Source organism: Gopherus flavomarginatus, chromosome 3 (assembly GCF_025201925.1).
Source record: "Gopherus flavomarginatus isolate rGopFla2 chromosome 3, rGopFla2.mat.asm, whole genome shotgun sequence".
NCBI classification, from domain to species: domain Eukaryota; kingdom Metazoa; phylum Chordata; order Testudines; family Testudinidae; genus Gopherus; species Gopherus flavomarginatus.
Window position 1 is genome coordinate 202562532 of NC_066619.1, and position 20554 is coordinate 202583085.

The 20554-nt window shown below is 41.6% G+C and overlaps 1 protein-coding gene across 5 annotated transcripts in view; it reads left to right on the top strand.

Moving 5' to 3' along the window:
* The window catches only part of MND1 (meiotic nuclear divisions 1), a 74495-nt gene that overhangs the window by 9101 nt on the left and 44840 nt on the right, over positions 1-20554 (top strand). The window lies entirely within an intron of this gene.

Here is a 20554-nt window from a genome sequence, read left to right on the forward strand (position 1 = left end):
TCTGTTTTCCTACAGCCCTTGCCATATCTATCTCAGTTTTGTTACAGGAAATGCTGCCGGCAGGTCCATTGGCACCTAGCTAATAAAGTTTTTTTTTTCTGCTATTTTACTGTTTCATCAAAAGTGCCTGTTCGTGAGCCATGGTCACACCACCAGAATCACAGATTCTTTAAAAAATATTGCCCATGGTTGAGAAGATTTTTGTTTTGTTTTGTCTGGTCCATTGATGCAGGAAAAAATTGTGGCCCATTTGCTTTTGATTCAAAACATTTTTACCTGGGGAATTAACTTTAAATTATTGGGCAGTATGCATTTTCCTTTGTCTGCCACTGTTTGTTGTGGCTGGGTGATGTTCTAAAGTGTCTGCCTGTTCTGAGGACTAAAATGGGCATCCCAGCAGAGTGCTGCCTTAACTTGGGCATCTGTTTGTCTGGTAGCTTTAGTCCTCAGTTACACTGTCAAAGCAACCCTGCACTCCTGTTTAGGGGAGTCGACCAAATTGGTCACAATGTTTCAGATGAGAGCATGACTCTTTTGATCCAACATTGTTATTCTATATCTTCAGTATTAATGCTATTTGTTTTTTAAATAAACCAAATCATTCTACTTGTTTGTTTGAATTGTTCACTGTTCATTTCTACTCATCAGTTTTGTTTGTTCAGAATATAAAAATAACCAAAACTCAGAGGGCAACTTTTTATAAGCAACTTCATGGTCTGATCACATGACATTTCTTTTCATCTGATCTTTCCCTGATTTGGCACAATTAACTGATTCTTCAGTGAATGTATTATGAATACAAAATTCTTATTCCCGACTTATGGGAAATATTTACAGACTTATTTCTCAGTCATGGCTCTTGCACCATCAGTACAATTTGAAGTGTTGCCAAATGAAGTTATCTTTTTTGAGACCCACATTAAATTTGAAAATGTGCTTTACTTGTATGAAATGAAAAGCAATTTTCACATTTGTCTTTATAAACAGTCATAAAATCCGTACCAAATAAATGCAATTAGCTGTGCAGTAGATGGCACATCTGTTGAGTAGTCCATATTGTAATTAGTTCCTCATAGAGTAGAACCTCAGAGTTATGACCTGACCAGTCAACCACACACCTCATTGTGAACTGGAAGTACACAATCAGGCAGCAGCACGGAGGGGATAGAAAGCAGCATGGTACTGTGTTAAATGTAAACTATTGAAAAAAAAATAAAGGGAAAGCAGCATTTTTCTTCTATATAGTCAAGTTTCAAAGCTGTATTAAGTCAATGTTCAGTTGTAAACTTTTGAAAGAACAACCATAACGTTTTGTTCAGAGTTATGAAGTGTTCATAACTCCGAGATTCTACTGTAAATATTTCTTGTCAGTTCAGGGATTCTTTTTGCAACAGTATCTGAAGATGATGGAATTGTTCTAATTTCCTTGCTGCAGAATATTCAAGTAAAATCTCGATTGTCAGTTGCACAAGGCTTAATTAAATTTTGCTGCTCTTTTCTGAGACTTCCTTACCATTGGTGTTCAGAGAAAACCACTTAAAAAGAAAAGGCTTGAATGGTTTTGATGAAACATTTTCAGTTCTTGTTACAGTGTTTTGGGGGTTTTGAATTTTTTTTTTTAATTTTAAAGAATCCAAAGGCTTATTTTTGAAATATGACTGCTCACTATAAACTGGTGTTTCAGTTTCAAAGATCTCACATTCTTTTGGTACCATAATAACTAAGCACTAAAGGGTGCCTGTTTTGCCTGAGCAGTACATGTTCAGTGTTAATCTGCAGATCTTTTTGTTTTATCTTCAATACTTAAATACTATTTCCCCATCCCCCTATGTGTTCCTTTGCATTCCTCTTGGAAATCTTCATTTCACCCTGACTTTACATCACTGACTCCAGTTAGTCCCTTGTCATTTTTCTGTCCAGGAGGATTTATTTGCTTCAGAGCATGTTACTTATTTAACAAAAGGTGGGATGAGCTGAGGCCTTGTCTATGCGAGAGTTTTCTCAGTGTAGTTCTGCATCCACATGGCTTTATGTAAACTGGTTTAAGCTGTTCCCTTGTGAATCACAGCATCCACACAATACTGCTCTTTTTCTTTAAATAGGTACACCACATTCTGGGCAGGTGCCCCTGGGTCCAGTGTTTTACTGCCAGGCTCTATGTATTCTGGGATTTTTCTTTTGATACATTGTAGGGTAGCTGTTGGAACCTACTGAGATTTTGGGTCAGATTCACAAGCTCCCATGATTCCTTTCCTAGTATCCCATAATTCCTCTGGTTTTCACAAGCCAGCACAATTTTCAAAGTGCTGTGAGGCAGCATGGAGGAAGCACTGCAATCCTGACCATCACTAATAGGAGCAGGGTTTTCCAGATGTATTGGCAGTCATGTAGGCAGGTGCTTTGGATGAGTTGGAAGAGATGTTAAAATGACAATGACGCTGTATGGCTACAGAGTCAGAATTATTGCCCTCATCTCTTGCAGGGCACGTCACTTACACTCTTCGTGCCTCAGATCACTAATTTTTATAGTAAGTTTAAACAACAGCTCCCTCATGGATATGTTGTGAGGCTTTACGAATATTAATGAGGCCGCACAACGCCCTTGTGTGACATCTGAGACTGTCAAATGAAAGGCACTATGTGAGTGCAAATTATAACATGAACTGCTTCATATGCTCAGCAGGATGATCTTACAGCATTTCAAGGCACAGTGTCAGGTTGAGTGTCTTCGGGGGATGGAAATTAAATCCATTTTTGCCACATGGCAGTACTGCTGTGCTGGTTCCTGTTTGATGTTTTAACACGATTTTTAATTCTTTGAAAGACTAGATCAGTCTAACTCTCCTCTACTGACCTATTCTGGAATTACTTTCCTAGCGAAAGTAGTAAAATTCATCATCTCATTAGAGTGTCCAGATAAGATAGAGACAAGGCAACTTGGGAGATCTGCAGAATGGCCAATTAAAAAACCTGCCACAATGTAAATAAGCAGCTGAGCAACCAAATCAGTGTGTGCCAAAACTCCAGCCTTGTTCACCCAAACACACCATTACAACTGCCTTGTTGAATGCAAATGACGTGTCCAAAAACAAATCATTACAAGTCTGACTGAATGTAGTTTATTTAAAAGAACATGTAGCCTGCTAGCTGGACAATGAAATTGATATGCTATAGTCATTATTTTGCCCTCTGGCATATCTTATCATAAACCCTGTCTCATACTGATGAATATTTTCCTGGAATATCCTGCAGTAGCTGCATTAAAATCGCACTTATTATTTAAGATTTTATCTACATATACTGCTTATACTCTACTGGTATAGTTAAAGTGGTATTGCCACCCTAGTGTCTATGCAGTTATAGTAATACAAATATCAGAGGGGTAGCCGTGTTAATCTGGATCTGTAAAAGCAGCAGAGAGTCCTGTGGCACCTTATAGACTAGCAGACGTATTGGAGCATGAGCTTTCGTGGGTGAATACTCACTTTGTCGGATGCATGTCAATTTGACCTAGTAATACAAAGGTGCTTTAGATCAGTATGGCTAGTCTTGTATGGGAAGGGTAATAAACTATACTGGTATGAGCCCCTTTATATCAGTATACCTGCATTGACAATAAGGGTTGTACTGGTGTAACTACTTCAGGAGAAAAATCACACCCCAACTGATGCAATTATATTGGTCCAAAAACTGCACAGGCTGGGCCTAAGACATTCTTTAGGTTTCTTGGACCCATTATTCTGAATTATTGAAGGGGAAGGGAATTGTATAGTGCTTAGTAAGAAAAGACAAGTGGACTTGCTTGTTTCCTTATGGATCCTCACTATTCTGTAAGTAGGCCTTTCTAAAAAAAAAATTTGGACAATTATTTTTACTAGATGATATGTTCTGTCTATGGTTGCAGACTTAAAACAATAAGTTACATCTAAGTGTTTATATTCTTCCTTACATGAGCACTTGCATACGTTTTTCTTAATGCTTTCCAAATCCAGTCAGCAAGTCTCTCATGTCATAACATGTAAAGCTGCAAATAATTTTAAGTTCTCATCCCACTTCTTTAGCACATCACACACTTTTGATTATAGTCCTACAGCCTACAATGTGCAGTGTGATATGTTTCCCTTTTGTCTGTCTTGTCCAGGTCCATTTGTATGGTATATTTGTTGTCCCCTCCCTTCATCTGTTTCAGAATCTGCAAAATGTAGGCTTTCATTATGGAGAAAAAATATATTTAGTGGTTTGGTAGAGGGTGAACCTTTCTCATGTGTACTGAATTTAACTGACCCTATGCAGTCTGTGGTTGTGTCAGTGCTATGAAAATTGTATTTAGAACTTGTATTTTTTCCTGGTAGTGACAAATCTGGTTGTAGTGAAGATAGGACTCTAAGAGCTTTGTATTCTAGTGTTCTTACTGTAGACAAGACCTTTGTTTGCAGAGAGGCTGAATAAATAGTTGTATGAGAGGGGTGAACTCTTTCACCCCCAGTTACTTCAGTGAAGTGTTAACTCTGAAGGCTTGCAGGATTTAACTACTTGTTTTTCAAGTGGTGAGCTTAAGGGCTTTTCCTCACACACAGCGCTACAGCTGTAGTGCAGCCTATAGCGAAGACACTCGGACGGGAGAAGCTCTCCTGTTGGCATAGTTAATCAACCTCCCCAAGAGATGGTAGCTATGTTGGCGGGAGATGCTTTTCCGCCAACATGGGAGTGTCTATGGGGGAGGAGGACATGAGGTGGGGGACAGGTGGGGCAGGTTGGTACAATTACTTAGCTCAAGTGTGTGGACTTTTCACACCTGTATAGGTCTGTACTGTAAACCTGGCCTAAACCTCTTTCTTCAGCTTTAGAATGTGTTAACTAGGATGATGTAACACACTTTTCTATTAGTCAAAACAAACACTGAGTTGTTGTCATAAACAGATAGCTAAGGGTTAACGTCTCTTTCACCTGGAAATAAGTATCTGAAGCACCTGACCAGAGGACCAATCAGGAAACAGGATTTTTTCAACTCTGGGTGGAGGGAAGTTTGTGTGTGAGTCCTTTGTTCTTGGTCTTCTGCCTGTATGCTCTCTCGGCTATGAGAAGTGATTTCTATTTCCTGCTTTCTAATCTTCTGTTTCCAAGTTGTGAGTACAGAGATCATAAAAACAATAGGGGTTATTGTTTTTTTCTTTTGTATTTACATGTCTATAGTTGCTGAAGTGCTTTGAATTGTATTCTTTTGAATAAGGCTGTTTATTCAATATTCTTTTAAGCAAATGACCCTGTATTTGTCACCTTAATACAGAGAGACCATTTTTATATACTTTTTCTTTCTTTTTATATAAAGCTTTCTTTTTAAGACCTGTTGGAGTTTTTCTTTAGCGGGGGACTCCAGGGAATTGAGTCTGCAGCTCACCAGGGAATTGGTGGGAGGAAGAAGTCAGGGGGAAATCTGTGTGTGTTAGATTTACTAGCCTGACTTTGCATTCCCTCTGGGTGAAGAGGGAAGTGCTTGTGTTTCCAGGACTGGAAATAGAGAGGGTGGACTCCCTCTGTTTAGATTCACGGAGTTTGCTTCTGTGTATCTCTCCAGGAACACCTGGAGGGGGGAAGGGAAAAGGTTTATTTCCCTTTGTTGTGAGACTCAAGGGATTTGGGTCTTGGGGTCCCCAGGGAAGGTTTTTGGGGGGACCAGAGTGCCCCAAAACACTCTAATTTTTTGGGTGGTGGCAGCTTTACCAGGTCCAAGCTGGTAATTAAGCTTGGATGTTTTCATGCTAACCCCCATATTTTGGACGCTAAGGTCCAAATCTGGGACTAGGTTTATGATATGGTGTCAGCGGTGGGAAAGATAGATAGAATCCAGAAGCCAGTAGGAATATTATATTTTTCTTTTCTCTGCTAGGGGCTTTTTAGCAGAGAGGGTTTGGTTTTAAAAGGAACCAGAGATAATTTTTTTTTCTCTGCTCTCTCTGGCAGTTGTGGCTTGCATATTAAGCAAGAAACCATTAAGAGACTATTAAGGGTCTTTTGTCACACAATAGCACTCCCATTAGGAGGCAGATACTAGCACTATACACATGCAAATAAAGTGGTTTTTCTGGTTTACTTTACATTGGAAAAATTAGCTAGAGGAAGAAAGGGAAAAAGGCACTGTTGCTAGGCAGACCCCAGGAGGCAACAGAGAACCTGCAGTTCAGACAACAAACACCGGAGGGCACCCCAACACAAGAAAACAGGATGTCACGAAAACCAGACGCAGTACAGCTCGAAGCAATGGAAAAACAGATAGAACTGCTCAGAACACAAATGGCCAGAGATGAGGCAACTCACAAACAAGAGATGGAAAGGCTACAAAAACAAGAAGAAGCCAAAAATGCAGCCCACCACAGGAAACTACAAGAAGAAGAGGTGGCCCACAAAATGAAACAAGCAGAAGAAGAGGTAGCCTACCGCCGAGAAATGGAAAAACAACAAAAAGAAATGGAAAAACAACAAAAAGAAAGTGAAGAGAAGGAAAAACAGAGAAAACATGAACTGGACTTAGCGCAAGCTAGGCTGCATGCACCAGCCAATCCTAACAACCCTTGGCCAATTATGGTTCCACATCACAGAAAATTTCCCACCTACAAGGCAGGTGATGACACCGAGGCCTTCTTGGAAAATTTTGAAAGAGCCTGTCTTGGGTACCGCATCCCTGAAGACCAGTACATGGTAGAATTGAGGCCACAGCTCAGTGGACCTTTAGCAGAGGTGGCAGCTGAAATGCCTAAGCAGCAAATGAACGACTATAAACTTTTTCAAACCAAGGCCAGATACAGAATGGGGATAACCCCGGATCATGCCCGTTGGCGTTTCAGAACCCAAAAGTGGAAACCAGATGTGTCATTTCCCAAACACGCCTACTACGTTGGGAAAAATTATGAGGCCTGGATATCAGGACACAATGTTAAAACCTTGGAAGAACTGCACCTCCTTATACAAATGGAGCAGTTCTTGGATGGTGTTCCTGAGGACATCACACAGTACATACAAGATGGAAAACCCAAAAATCTCGCTGAGGCGGGGGAGATTGGAGCCAGATGGATGGAAGTGGCAGAAAGCAAGAAAGCTACAGTCAAGGGGAATGAATACCCCAGGGGGCACACCGACCATAAACCCTACAACCGAGGACAACCAAAGACCCCACATACAACCCAAGTAAAGCCACAGACGCCCTATTCTTCCACCTCATCAGTCTCCAGTAACTCACCTCGGCCCAGTGACCCATCAGATGGAAGATGCTTTAAGTGTAATGAACTGGGACATATCAAGGCCAACTGTCCAAAGAACGCCATCCGAGTGCAATTCATTACACCACCATCACACCAAAGATCCCCAGGCCCAGATGCCTCTCAAATACCCTTGCAGCGAAGGGAAAATTTGAGAGTGGGCGGAAAGAAGGTTATTGCGTGGAGAGACACGGGGGCACAAGTGTCAGCTATCCACCAATCCTTCGTAGACCCCAAATTCATCAACCCAAAGGCCCAAGTGACAATTTACCCCTTCATGTCACAAGCTGTAGACTTACCTACAGCTGAACTGCCTGTCCAGTACAAAGGCTGGTCAGGAATGTGGACTTTTGCAGTCTATGACAATTATCCTATCCCCATGCTACTGGGGGAAGACTTGGCCAACCAGGTGAAGCGGGCCAAGCCAGTGAGAATGGTTAGACGTAGACAAACCAGGCAAGCTTCCAGACCCATTCCTGTTCCTGAACCGTCCACAGACACCCCGTCTGTGTTACCAGAGACCCAGACAGAGGTAGTGGACCCGGATTCCATGCCAACCACTGAAGCAGCCACAGCACCTCCAGTCCCAGGCCCGGAACTGGAACAGCAACCAGCACCAGCAATTGCAACCACATCTTCAAACTCAACGCCAGTGGGCACCAGCGAGCCAGAACTGGCAGAAGCAACAGACAGCCATACCCAAAAGGCTCAGCCAGAGCCTGAAATACCCTCAGGTGCACCAGCGGAAAGCGGTTCACCAGCAACGGAAACCACCCCATCACCTACATCACTTCCAGAGGGACCAAGCCCAAGTCCACAGTCTGAGGAAGAACTGGTGACCCCAGCCTCAAGGGAACAGTTCCAGACTGAGCAGGAAGCAGATGACAGCCTTCAGAAAGCGTGGGCGGCGGCACGGAGCACCCCACCGCCTCTCAGCTCTTCTAATCGATCCCGGTTTGTTATAGACCAAGGACTTTTATACAAGGAAATTCTTTCTGGTGGACACCGGGAAGAATGGCAGCCGCAAAAACAGTTGGTGGTTCCAACTAAGTACCGGGGGAAGCTCTTAAGCTTAGCCCAGGATCATCCCAGTGGCCATGCTGGGGTGAACAGAACCAAGGACCGGTTAGGGAAGTCCTTCCACTGGGAGGGGATGGGCAAGGATGTTGCCAAGTATGTCCAGTCTTGTGAGGTATGCCAAAGAGTGGGAAAGCCTCAAGACCAGGTCAGGGCCCCTCTCCAGCCACTCCCCATAATTGAGGTCCCATTTCAGCGAGTAGCTGTGGATATTCTGGGTCCTTTCCCAAAAAAGACGCCCAGAGGAAAGCAGTACGTACTGACTTTAGTGGACTTTGCTACCCGATGGCCGGAAGCTGTAGCTCTAGGCAACACCAGGGCTAACACTGTGTGCCTGGCCCTAACAGACATTTTTGTCAGGGTAGGTTGGCCCTCCGACATCCTTACAGATTCAGGATCTAATTTCCTGGCAGGGACCGTGAAAGAACTGTGGGAAACTCATGGGGTGAACCACTTGGTTGCCACCCCGTACCACCATCAAACCAATGGCCTGGTGGAAAGGTTTAATGGAACTTTGGGGGCTATGATACGTAAATTCATCAACGAATACTCCAATAATTGGGACCTAGTGTTGCAGCAGTTGCTGTTTGCCTACAGGGCTGTACCACATCCCAGTTTAAGGTTTTCACCGTTTGAACTTGTGTATGGTCACGAGGTTAAGGGGCCATTACTGTTGGTGAAGCAGCAATGGGAGGGGTTTACGCCTTCTCCAGGAATTAACATTCTGGACTTTGTAAGCAACCTACAAAGCATCCTCTGACACTCTTTAGCCCTTGCCAGAGAAAACCTAAAGGATGCTCAGGAAGAGCAAAAGGCCTGGTATGACAGACATGCCAGAGAACGTTCCTTCAAGGTAGGAGACCAGGTTATGGTCTTGAAGGCGCAACAGGCCCATAAGATGGAAGCATCATGGGAAGGGCCATTCACGGTCCAAGAGCGCCTGGGAACTGTGAACTACCTCATAGCATTTTCCAATTCCTCACTAAAGCCCAGAGTGTACCATGTTAATTCTCTCAAGCCTTTCTATTCCAGAGACTTACAGGTTTGTCAGTTTACAGTCCAGGGAGATGATGCTGAGTGGCCTGACGGTGTCTACTACGAAGGGAAAAAAGACGGTGGCGTGGAAGAGGTGAACCTCTCAACCACCCTGGAACGTCTGCAGCGGCGACAAATCAAGGAGCTGTGCACTGGCTTCGCCCCATTGTTCTCAGCCACCCCAGGATGGACTGAACGGGCATACCACTCCATTGACACAGGTAATGCTCACCCAATTAGAACCCCACCCTACCGGGTGTCTCCTCATGCCCAAGCTGCTGTAGAACGGGAGATCCAGAACATGCTACAGATGGGTATAATCCGCTCATCTACCAGTGCATGGGCATCTCCAGTGGTTCTGGTACCCAAACCAGATGGGGAAATACGCTTTTGTGTGGACTACCATAAGCTAAATACGGTAACTTGTCCGGACAACTATCCAATGCCACGCACCGATGAGCTATTGGAGAAGTTGGGACGTGCCCAGTTCATCTCTGCAATAGACTTAACCAAGGGGTACTGGCAAGTACCGCTAGATGAACCTGCCAAGGAGAGGTCAGCATTCGTCACCCATGCGGGGGTGTATGAATTTAATGTCCTTCCTTTCGGCCTTTGAAATGCACCTGCCACCTTCCAGAGGCTGGTAGATGGTCTACTAGCAGGACTGGGAGAATATGCAGTTGCCTACCTCGATGATGTGGCCATTTTTTCAGACTCCTGGCCCGAACACTTACGACACCTGGAAAAGGTCTTTGAGCGCATCAGGCAGGCCGGACTAACTGTTAAGGCCAAAAAGTGTCAAATAGGCCAAAACAGAGTGACTTACCTGGGGCACCAGGTGGGTCGAGGAACCATAAACCCCCTACAGGCCAAGGTGGATGCTATCCAAAAGTGGCCTGTCCCAAGGTCAAAGAAACAGGTCCAATCCTTCTTAGGCTTGGCCGGGTACTACAGGCGATTTGTACCACACTACAGCCAAATCGCTGCCCCACTGACCGACCTGACTAAAAAGACCCAGCCAAATGCAGTTAAGTGGACTGATGAGTGTCAAAAGGCCTTTACCCAACTTAAGGCAACGCTCATGTCTGACCCTGTGCTCAGGGCCCCGGACTTTGACAAGCCATTCCTAGTAACCACGGATGCATCTGAGCGTGGTATAGGAGCAGTTCTCATGCAGGAAGCAACGGATCACAACTTCCATCCTGTCGTGTTTCTCAGCAAGAAACTGTCTGAGAGGGAAAGTCACTGGTCAGTCAATGAAAAGGAATGCTATGCCATTGTGTACGCCCTGAAAAAGCTACGCCCATATGTTTGGGGACGGCGGTTCCAGCTACAAACTGACCATGCTGCGCTAAAGTGGCTTCATACTGCCAAGGGGAACAACAAGAAACTTCTTCGTTGGAGTTTAGCTCTCCAAGATTTTGATTTTGAAATTCAGCACATCTCAGGAGCTTCTAACAAAGTAGCGGATGCACGCTCCCGTGAGAGTTTCCCAGAATCCAGTAGTTAAAAAGTGTTCTTAAACTGTAGAAGTCTGTTAGTTATATACTTAGTGGTATATGTAACGGTGCATGTGTTGTATTAATCTGTTTAGTTTAAAGTTCTAGGAGGAAATCGCCGCCAGTGAGCTTCCCCACTGTCTGCAATTTGGGGGGCGTGTCATAAACAGATAGCTAAGGGTTAACGTCTCTTTCACCTGGAAATAAGTGTCTGAAGCACCTGACCAGAGGACCAATCAGGAAACAGGATTTTTTCAACTCTGGGTGGAGGGAAGTTTGTGTGTGAGTCCTTTGTTCTTGGTGGAGTCCCTCAAGGATCGGTTTTGGGACCGATCTTATTTAACCTTTTTATTACTGACCTTGGCACAAAGAGCGGGAATGTGCTAATAAAGTTTGCGGATGACACGAAGCTGGGGGGTATTGCTAACACGGAGAAGGACAGGGATACTATTCAGGAAGATCTGAACCACCTTGTAAACTGGAGTAATAGAAATAGGATGAAATACAATAGTGAAAAGTGCAAGGTCATGCATTTAGGAATTAATAATAAGAATTTTGGATATACGTTGGGGGCGCATCAGTTGGAAGCGACGGAGGAGGAGAAGGACCTTGGGGTACTGGTTGATAGCAGGATGACTATGAGTCGCCAATGTGATACGGCTGTTAAAAAAGCAAATGCGATTTTGGGATGCATCAGGCGGGGTATTTCCTGCAAGGATAAGGAGGTGTTAGTACCGTTATATAAGGCGTTGGTGAGACCCCATCTGGAATACTGTGTGCAGTTCTGGTGTCCCATGTTCAAGAAGGATGAATTCAAACTGGAACAGGTTCAGAGACGGGCTACAAGGATGATCCAAGGAATGGAAAAACTGCCTTATGAAAGGAGACTCAAAGAGCTTGGCTTGTTTAGCCTGGCCAAAAGAAGGCTGAGGGGGGATATGCTCGCTCTATATAAATATATCAGGGGGGTTAACGTTAGGGAGGGAGAGGAATTATTTAAGTTTAGTACTAATGTAGGCACGAGGACGAATGGGTATAAACTGGATATTAGGAAGTTTAGACTTGAAATTAGACGAAGGTTTCTAACCATTAGGGGAGTGAAGTTCTGGAACAGCCTTCCGAGGGAAGTAGTAGGGGCAAAAGACTTTCCTGGCTTTAAGACAAAGCTTGATAAGTATATGGAGGGGATGTTATGATAGGATCGTTAATTTTGGCAATTGATCTTGGATTACCACCAGATAGGTCTGCTCAATGGTCTGCAGGGAGATGTTGGATGGGATGGGAACTGAGTTGCTGCAGAGAATTCCTTCTTGGGTGCTGGCTGGTGAGTCTTGCCCACATGCTCAGGGTTTAGCTGATCGCCATATATGGGGTCGGGAAGGAATTTTCCTCCAGGGCGGATTGGCAGGGGCCCTGGAGGTTTTTCGCCTTCCCCTGCAGCGTGGGGCACGGGTCGCTTGCTGGCAGTTTCTCTGCAGCTTGAGGTCTTCAAACCAATTTTGAGGATTTCAATAACTCGGTCCTGGGATAGGGGTTGTTATAAAATTGGATGGGTGGGGTTCTGTGGCCTGCCTTGTGCAGGAGGTCAGACTAGATGATCAGATTGGTCCCTTCTGACCTATGAGTCTATGAGTCTGAGTCTTCTGCCTGTATGCTCTCTCGGCTATGAGAAGTGATTTCTATTTCCTGCTTTCTAATCTTCTGTTTCCAAGTTGTGAGTACAGAGATCATAAAAACAATAGGGGTTATTGTTTTTTTCTTTTGTATTTACATGTCTATAGTTGCTGAAGTGCTTTGAATGTATTCTTTTTGAATAAGGCTGTTTATTCAATATTCTTTTAAGCAAATGACCCTGTATTTGTCACCTTAATACAGAGAGACCATTTTTATATACTTTTTCTTTCTTTTTATATAAAGTTTTCTTTTTAAGACCTGTTGGAGTTTTTCTTTAGCGGGGGACTCCAGGGAATTGAGTCTGCAGCTCACCAGGGAATTGGTGGGAGGAAGAAGTCAGGGGGAAATCTGTGTATGTTAGATTTACTAGCCTGACTTTGCATTCCCTCTGGGTGAAGAGGGAAGTGCTTGTGTTTCCAGGACTGGAAATAGAGAGGGTGGACTCCCTCTGTTTAGATTCACGGAGTTTGCTTCTGTGTATCTCTCCAGGAACACCTGGAGGGGGGAAGGGAAAAGGTTTATTTCCCTTTGTTGTGAGACTAAAGGGATTTGGGTCTTGGGGTCCCCAGGGAAGGTTTTTGGGGGGACCAGAGTGCCCCAAAACACTCTAATTTTTTGGGTGGTGGCAGCTTTACCAGGTCCAAGCTGGTAATTAAGCTTGGAGGTTTTCATGCTAACCTCCATATTTTGGACGCTAAGGTCCAAATCTGGGACTAGGTTTATGATAGTTGTGACACAGACATGTCTGTAAATGTGAAACAGTGGGCTAAATTCCTCCCTGGTGTAAGTCCACAATTAAGCCTATGCTTCTGCCTGACCAACTAGCATATGTTAAAGTCTACACTAGAGTTTTAGAATAGGTGTTTGCTAACATGTTCTAACACACTGAAATCCTGGTGAAGACAAGCCTAGGGACAGTCAGTTTAACAACTGCTTTTGCAATTTAACACTTGATTCAGTCTTAGGAATTACTAAACCACACCCGAATTATTCAGCTGCTCACTAGCAATGGAGTGTGACTCATCTATTCAGAACCAAGAAAATACGAAACTTTATTCTTGGATATTGCAGTGTTGTGGTTCAGCTTTCATTACAGCTATGTACACGCTTGTTTTTTCAGGAAAACTCCATTGCATTATCAAAAGTGATGCATTTGGTCACTTAGTAGATGCTTTCCCATCCTTTTTTCTCAGTTCTTAGTGAACTGTTTGAATACATTCTAGGCAGTGATCCTGTTGTGCAATCAGTGACATGGCAATTAACCTTGGTTTTAATTCCCTTTTCATTGTGGATGTCACTGTTGTTTGTGTGTTTTTGTTTTTTGGTTTCCCGTCTTGCTCTTGGTTTTCTGCTAAACACTCAGGGTAGAATCCTGGCCCCGTTAAAGTCCATGGCAAAACTCCCACTGACTTAAGTAAGGTCAGGATTTTACCACTTCTTTCTAACCCAGCTTCCCTCTTGAGAACCACAAGAAGAAGTGTGAATAGTAAAGTTGGCAAGCATCTTCAATCACATGATTTCTGCAACAAGTCTTGTTTCCAATAGCACATAGAATAAGAAGTACCAAATGAAGTACCATAAGAAGTACCTACCTCTCTCTCTCTCTCTCTCTGCCAAGAGAAACATTACTGACAGAGTTGAACAACTGGTTTTTCTAAACAATTTCTTTTCAATAGGAATAGACAAAGTTTTATTCTCTTCCAAACTTTTCCCAGTAGCAGGTGCAAATAACTTGCATGCAAGAGTTTTAAAAGCGTTGACCAAGCAGTTCTCTGGATCACTGTTGGTTTTCAGTAAGTCTTGGAACACTGGGGAAGTGCAGGGAACTGGAAGAAAGCTAATATGTCAATATTTAAAAAGAATAAATGGAACAACCTGAATAAATATAAATCTGTCAACTTGATATTGATCCAGAGCAAAATAGTGGAATAGCTGATATGGGACTTAGTTGATAAAGAATTAAAAGGATGCTAATATAATTAATGCCAATCAGCAAAAGTTTATGGAAAATACATCTTGTCAAACTAATCTGGTATTTTTGTATGCGATTGTAAGTTTGGCTGATAAAGGTAATAATGTTGAAGTAATATATTTAGACTTTTGTAAGGCATTTAAGTTGGTACCACATGATTAGAATGATACAAAATTAACATTGCATATATTAAATGTATTAAAACTTTTGCCTCAACTTCAGTGTGAGCAGCTTAGGCACATGTTTGGGCCAGTAATGGAATTACGTGTACTGTAACTATTGGCTGTCCTATGGTGATACTAGGGCTATGAATATACTTGATGGTATCTTTCTTATGTTGACATTAGTGTGGTTTATAAAACTCTGTATAATTCACTCCTCTGGAATCGTTTCCTACAAGATGCTAAGACTGCTTTTGTTTAAAGTTAAACTATTGTCTTCCAATTTTTTGTTACCTTTTTGCATCTTAGATTTTAAAATACATGTGCTTAAAATGACTCTGAATTTAGTAAGTCTCAGAATGACTAGTCGGGAACCGCCTTTAATATTATAATTTATCACTGCAGACTTCTGTCATGATAGCTAATGACATGCTTTGACACTTTGGATAGAACACTTCATAGTGGCCTTCATGGGCAGATCTTCTGAAAATGTGGTACTCTGGAGATTTTTTTTTTTTAAAATTAGAATTACGCAAACTACTAATTCTGTTTAATTAATGGAATTTCATACTTTCACTTTTAGTAGCTGTTAATATGTAACCAGAATTGATGGAGTGTCTGTGAAGTATGGATTCCCACACCACCATTTGACGTAAAATAGAATTGGAGTGATTTCATAGTAACTTTTTTTTTAAAAGTTGGTTTTATGTAGATTATAGAGGGATTATGGGCAAGTTTTTTTCTTTTTTGTTTAAAGTTAAAGAGGTGCATTACCTTATTTTTGCATTGAAAAATATTAGCCTTTTAGAGAGACTCTGAAACTGAATTCAGAGTTTTTAACATAATGACACTTCTCTTTTTTACCTCTTTCGAAGAATTACTGGCCCAAACATGTGCCTCGTCGGCTAATGCTGAAGTTGAAGCAAAAGTCCCCCTGATTTCAATGTGAACTGATAGTGGGAAAACTTATTTAGGGTCAGATTCTGCAACTTGCATTAAATAGTACTTTACTTCATGAGTGAAGTCCCACTGAATAAGCAGATTTTAATAATCAGTGGAGTAAGGTGATGCCACTAAGGATGATAAAATCTGGTCCTCAGTGAGGAACTCCTAGTATTCTAACAAATGTAATGGTACTTTAGGCCTTCGAGGTGACGTGCAAGTGGGATGCCAGCAACCACTTCCTCCCCAGGAGCAGCTTCACCCAATTTGCCAACTGGAGGTTCATCCACCGGGCCCGGCTCAAATGCGTTCCGCTGAACAGGGCCATCCAGCATGGGAATCAAGAAGTGTGGCTATAACGGCGAGACAGTACCCCATGTGCTATGTAGCTGCAAGCCCCATTCCAGAGCCTGGCAGCTGCAACATAATGCCATCCAAGATTGCCTAGTCAGAGCCGTCCAGCCACTCATAGGGAAGATGGCTGTGCACTCTGCCATCCCTGGAACCGACAGCCAACTGCGACCAGACATCATCATCACCAACAGGGACTAGAAGAAGATCATGATGGTGGACATCACAGTGCCTTTTGAGAACAGAACCCTATCTTTCCATGATGCCTGAGTTCGAAAGGTGGAGAAATACACCCCTCTGGCCGAAACCCTGAGAGCTAAGGATTACCAGGTTCAGACGCACATGCTGATTATCGGAGCCCTGGGCACATGGGACCCCAGTAACGAGCGAGTGTTGAGAGAATGTGGAATCGGTCAATACTATGTTCGGGCTGATGCAGCAACTTATGGTGTCAGACACCATCAGGTGGTTGAGGGACATCTACATAGAACACATCACTGGACATTGGCAATACCAGGAGGGATGAGGTGGAGTGTCGATGAGAAGTGCAGTCGGGAAAATAACTGAAATACTTTCCTCATGGATTGTACTTTCTAAATGGACAACCTATCCTAAATTCTTAATTAAAAAGCGACAGTCTTCACTCATTGCTATATTTGCTTTCCACAACCAACTTTCTGTATAACTTTTCATGAGTGATGTACCTGAATACTTGGATGCTAATATCTAAACTGTAGTCTTAAATTTATTCACCTAAATTTGGGTTATTGCTGATTATGCACTATATGTATCTTATGACTTTAAAAACAAACTTTATATTGTGTGGATAATCTGAGCACTGTACCCAGATATACAGACACTCTTTTCTTAACCTGTGTATTGTATAATTTTTTAACATTAGCTTTAATACAATTTTTAAATCTGTTTTTATTTGGAAGCTCACAGGATAGAGGTCCCCTCTTTGGAATGAGTGGAACATGAAAAGTTCACACAGGAGAATTTAGGGGCATTCACTTGTCTATCTGTGAATAAAGCATCCTCCAGCTTGAGTAAAGTTAAATTTCAAAAACTTGGTTTGAAGCAGAGATGCTTATTTTAAGAAAGTCTCCTGCATGCTGCATACATTCATAATAGGACAGCTAATTGTTACACTACATGTAGTTCCTTTACAGTTTGTACCTTGTACTTCGAATCAGAGGTGACTTTAGAAGTGACTTGACTGACTGAACATTACTTCTAGTTTATGAAATCAACATAAAATAGAGTAACAAATGCAGATGTGAAAGGCTGCTGTCAAATTGCCAGATTTAGTCTAAACAACGAGGAGTCCTTGTGGCACCTTAGAGACTAACAAATTTATTTGTGCATAAGCTTTCGTGGGCTAAAACCCACTTCATCAGATGCATGGAGTGGAAAATACAGTAGATAGGGGTGTGTGTGTATATGTATGTGTATATGTGTGTGTGTATATGTATGTATATATATATATATATATATATATACACACAGTACATGAAAAGATGGGGGTTGCCTTACCAAGTTGGTGGGAGGGTCAGTGCTAATGATACAGTTCAATTAATAGAAGAATACTGAGGGAGGAAAAATCACTTTTGTAGTGGTAATGAGGGTGGCCCATTTCAAACAGTTGACAAGAAGGTGTGAGTAACAGTAGGGGGAAAAATTAGTATGGGGAAATTAGTTTTTGTAATGACCCATCCACTCCCAGTCTTTATTCAGCCCTAATTTGGTGGTGTGCAGTTGGCAAATTAATTCCAGTTCTGCAGTTTCTCGGTGGAGTCTCTTTTTGAAGTTTTTTTTTGTTGAAGAATTGCTGCTTTTAAATCTGTTATTGAGTGATCAGGGAGATTGAAGTGTTCACCTACTGGTTTTTGAATGTTATAATTCCTGATGTCAGATTTATGTCCATTTATTCTTTTACATAGAGACTGTCCAGTTTGGCCAATGTACATGCCAGACTGGCATTGCTGGTAGATGTGCAGGTGAACGAGCCCCTGATGGTGTGGCTGATGTGGTTAGGTCCTGTGATGTGTCCCTTGAGTAGATATGCAGACAGAGTTGGCACCAGGGTTTGTTGCAGGATTTGGTTCCTGGGTTAGTGTTTTTTGTTGTGTGGTGTGTAGTTGCTGATGAGTATTTGCTTCAGGTTGAGATTTAGTCTCTGTGTGAGTTCCACTCCAAGATTTCTAATACGCTTATAATATGTAAATATGTACCTTGGATTTATTATGCATTCAGCTTCCAGAATAATAACCTGAATTATTTTTGTGCTCTCTTTAGAGAGTAATTGGATATAAAGTATAATTATATCAGATAGTCCCTTTTGGGTAACACATACAGTGTCTGGGATTGTCCGTGTTTTGTCCCTGAAACTTTCTGGCAGTATGTGTCCTAGCTGGTTAGAAACAGCAATCATTGAAAAGCCTTTTACGTAAAAGTTGTCAAAAGAAGACTTTAATTTTTTTTTAATGGTAATGTGCCTCAGCATTCTTTCTGCTGTCCACTGACCTGGTAACTATTAATCTCCACTTGTTCTCTTATTTCCCAGTTCAGCAAATTCTAAGTTGTACACTAAGAAAAACAGTGACAAAAGTTTCTGGGGTATTGCACATGTTAAAAATTTGCACTGTTTTGTCAGATGTGTCCGGTGGCTGTTTGCTGTTTCAGCTCTTACTGTAAGATTGCTTGCAGTTGTGAAGCGAGGATAAGGAATGAGGCATTTCTGCTTGTTCTCATTTTTGTTCAGGTTGATTTGGCATACTTGATATCTGAGTAGACAACCATCTGTCCCTCAGGTCTTGCCAATTACACCAACTCTGAAAACAGTCCGAGAAACTTAATTCTTCCACTTAATCATGTGCAAGTTCACGGTCTCTATCTTTTGTCAAATTAAAAAAACCTTGGTCTGGATTTATTATTTTCTGTTTCCAAACTGTAGAGTTTACAACTAGCATTACAGATAGATAGCAACATAAATAATATAAAATATTTTCTCTGAAGAAGCATTAGTGATTAAGTGTTAGAAGAATTAATCCCAGATTAAAATGACAGTATTAAAAACTGCTTCCTTTCAAGTACTGGAATTCAGTTAATAGTATGAGGGTTGTTGTATCTATGGCAAGGAGAGAGAGAGGTCAAAAATTTCAAAAACGGATACTTAATATTAGAGTCCTAAGTCGTCATTAGATGGCTATATAAGAGGCCTGATTTTCAGTAGTACTAATTATATTGACTTCAATAAGAGTTCATGGCTGCTCAGTGCTATTGAAATTCAGGTCACTTACAGTTTTAGGAGCCTAACTTTTAGGCACCTAGTTGTATGGTCTTGACAACTCTCCATCATATATTTGTAAAAGGAGTCAATGTATTTTTCCAATCATGATTCCCTGCAAAAATATCTTCCTTTATTCAGGAATTCCTGCTAGCATGAATATTTCTTCATTCATTATTTTCCAAGTCATTAATTCCAGTTCTGCTAAGTAGTGCTATTAATTACTTTGTTTTTTTAAATTTTTTTTAACCTGTGCTGTTTAAGTGAAAGCCTCTTCAAACTTGTTGCCTGCTATTTCACTATTTACTAATGACAGCTAAATTCTTATTGAATTTGGCATTGCAGTATTTAACTCAAGGATTGCTGCTGATGGAAAAGTGCACACTTCCAACTCATAATCAACGTATGAGGAAAGTAATAGGTGTTCAGATATAAAATACAGCTCTTTAGTCAATTGTCATATATTTTTCAAAGAGTGTGATATTTGCTTTTCTAGGAACTAGTATTAAGAACAGAGAACAAAATGAAACTGACTAAAAGCATCATTGCAAAAATATTTAATGGAGAACTACTGAAAACAACAAATATTACTTTCCAACTTGACCCATTCCCCTTGTCCCCTGCTGGCTTTATTTGAAATGCCTAAGGTAAAACATCACAGAACAAAATAGGTGTTTTAAATATGATTAATTATCCTTAAATTGTCCAAAGCATTCACTTTTTATCATTGAGAAATTTATAAAAATCCTTTGCAGTTCAATAGTAACAAATCTTACTGGTGTTGGGAAAGAAATACATTGTGTTCAGTTTTAAAAATAATGTTCAGGAGAAATTGTTTTGTGTACCACTATGAGCAGTGTAAGAAAACTTTAGTATGAAATTTTTGCTACAGGTGCATTGATTATTTTTCTCCAGATTTTTAAATTAATTATTTCAAAGATTACCTTCAACTGAGCTAATCTGTCTTTTTATGGTACAATTAGACACATGCAAAAAGAAAAGAGCTTTTGTACTAAATGTTCTCTCTCTCTCTCTCTCTCTCTCCCCCATCCCCCAAAAGAAGAGGCTTCCCTCAGGAGTCTAGAAATGTAGTGGGACTGGTTTCTTTTTTCTTACTCTTGTTGTTCTCCATTCTTCCATTCTACTCGTCATCCCTCTAATGATTTTTTCCCCTTCTATGGAAGCCTATTATGTATACTCCATTGTCTGGAGTCAAGGATTCTTCTTATAGCTCTGCCTTCATCTTATCTTATACTTCCTGTGCTTCACTATTTTGCTTGCTTTCTTTGACTCTTTCACCA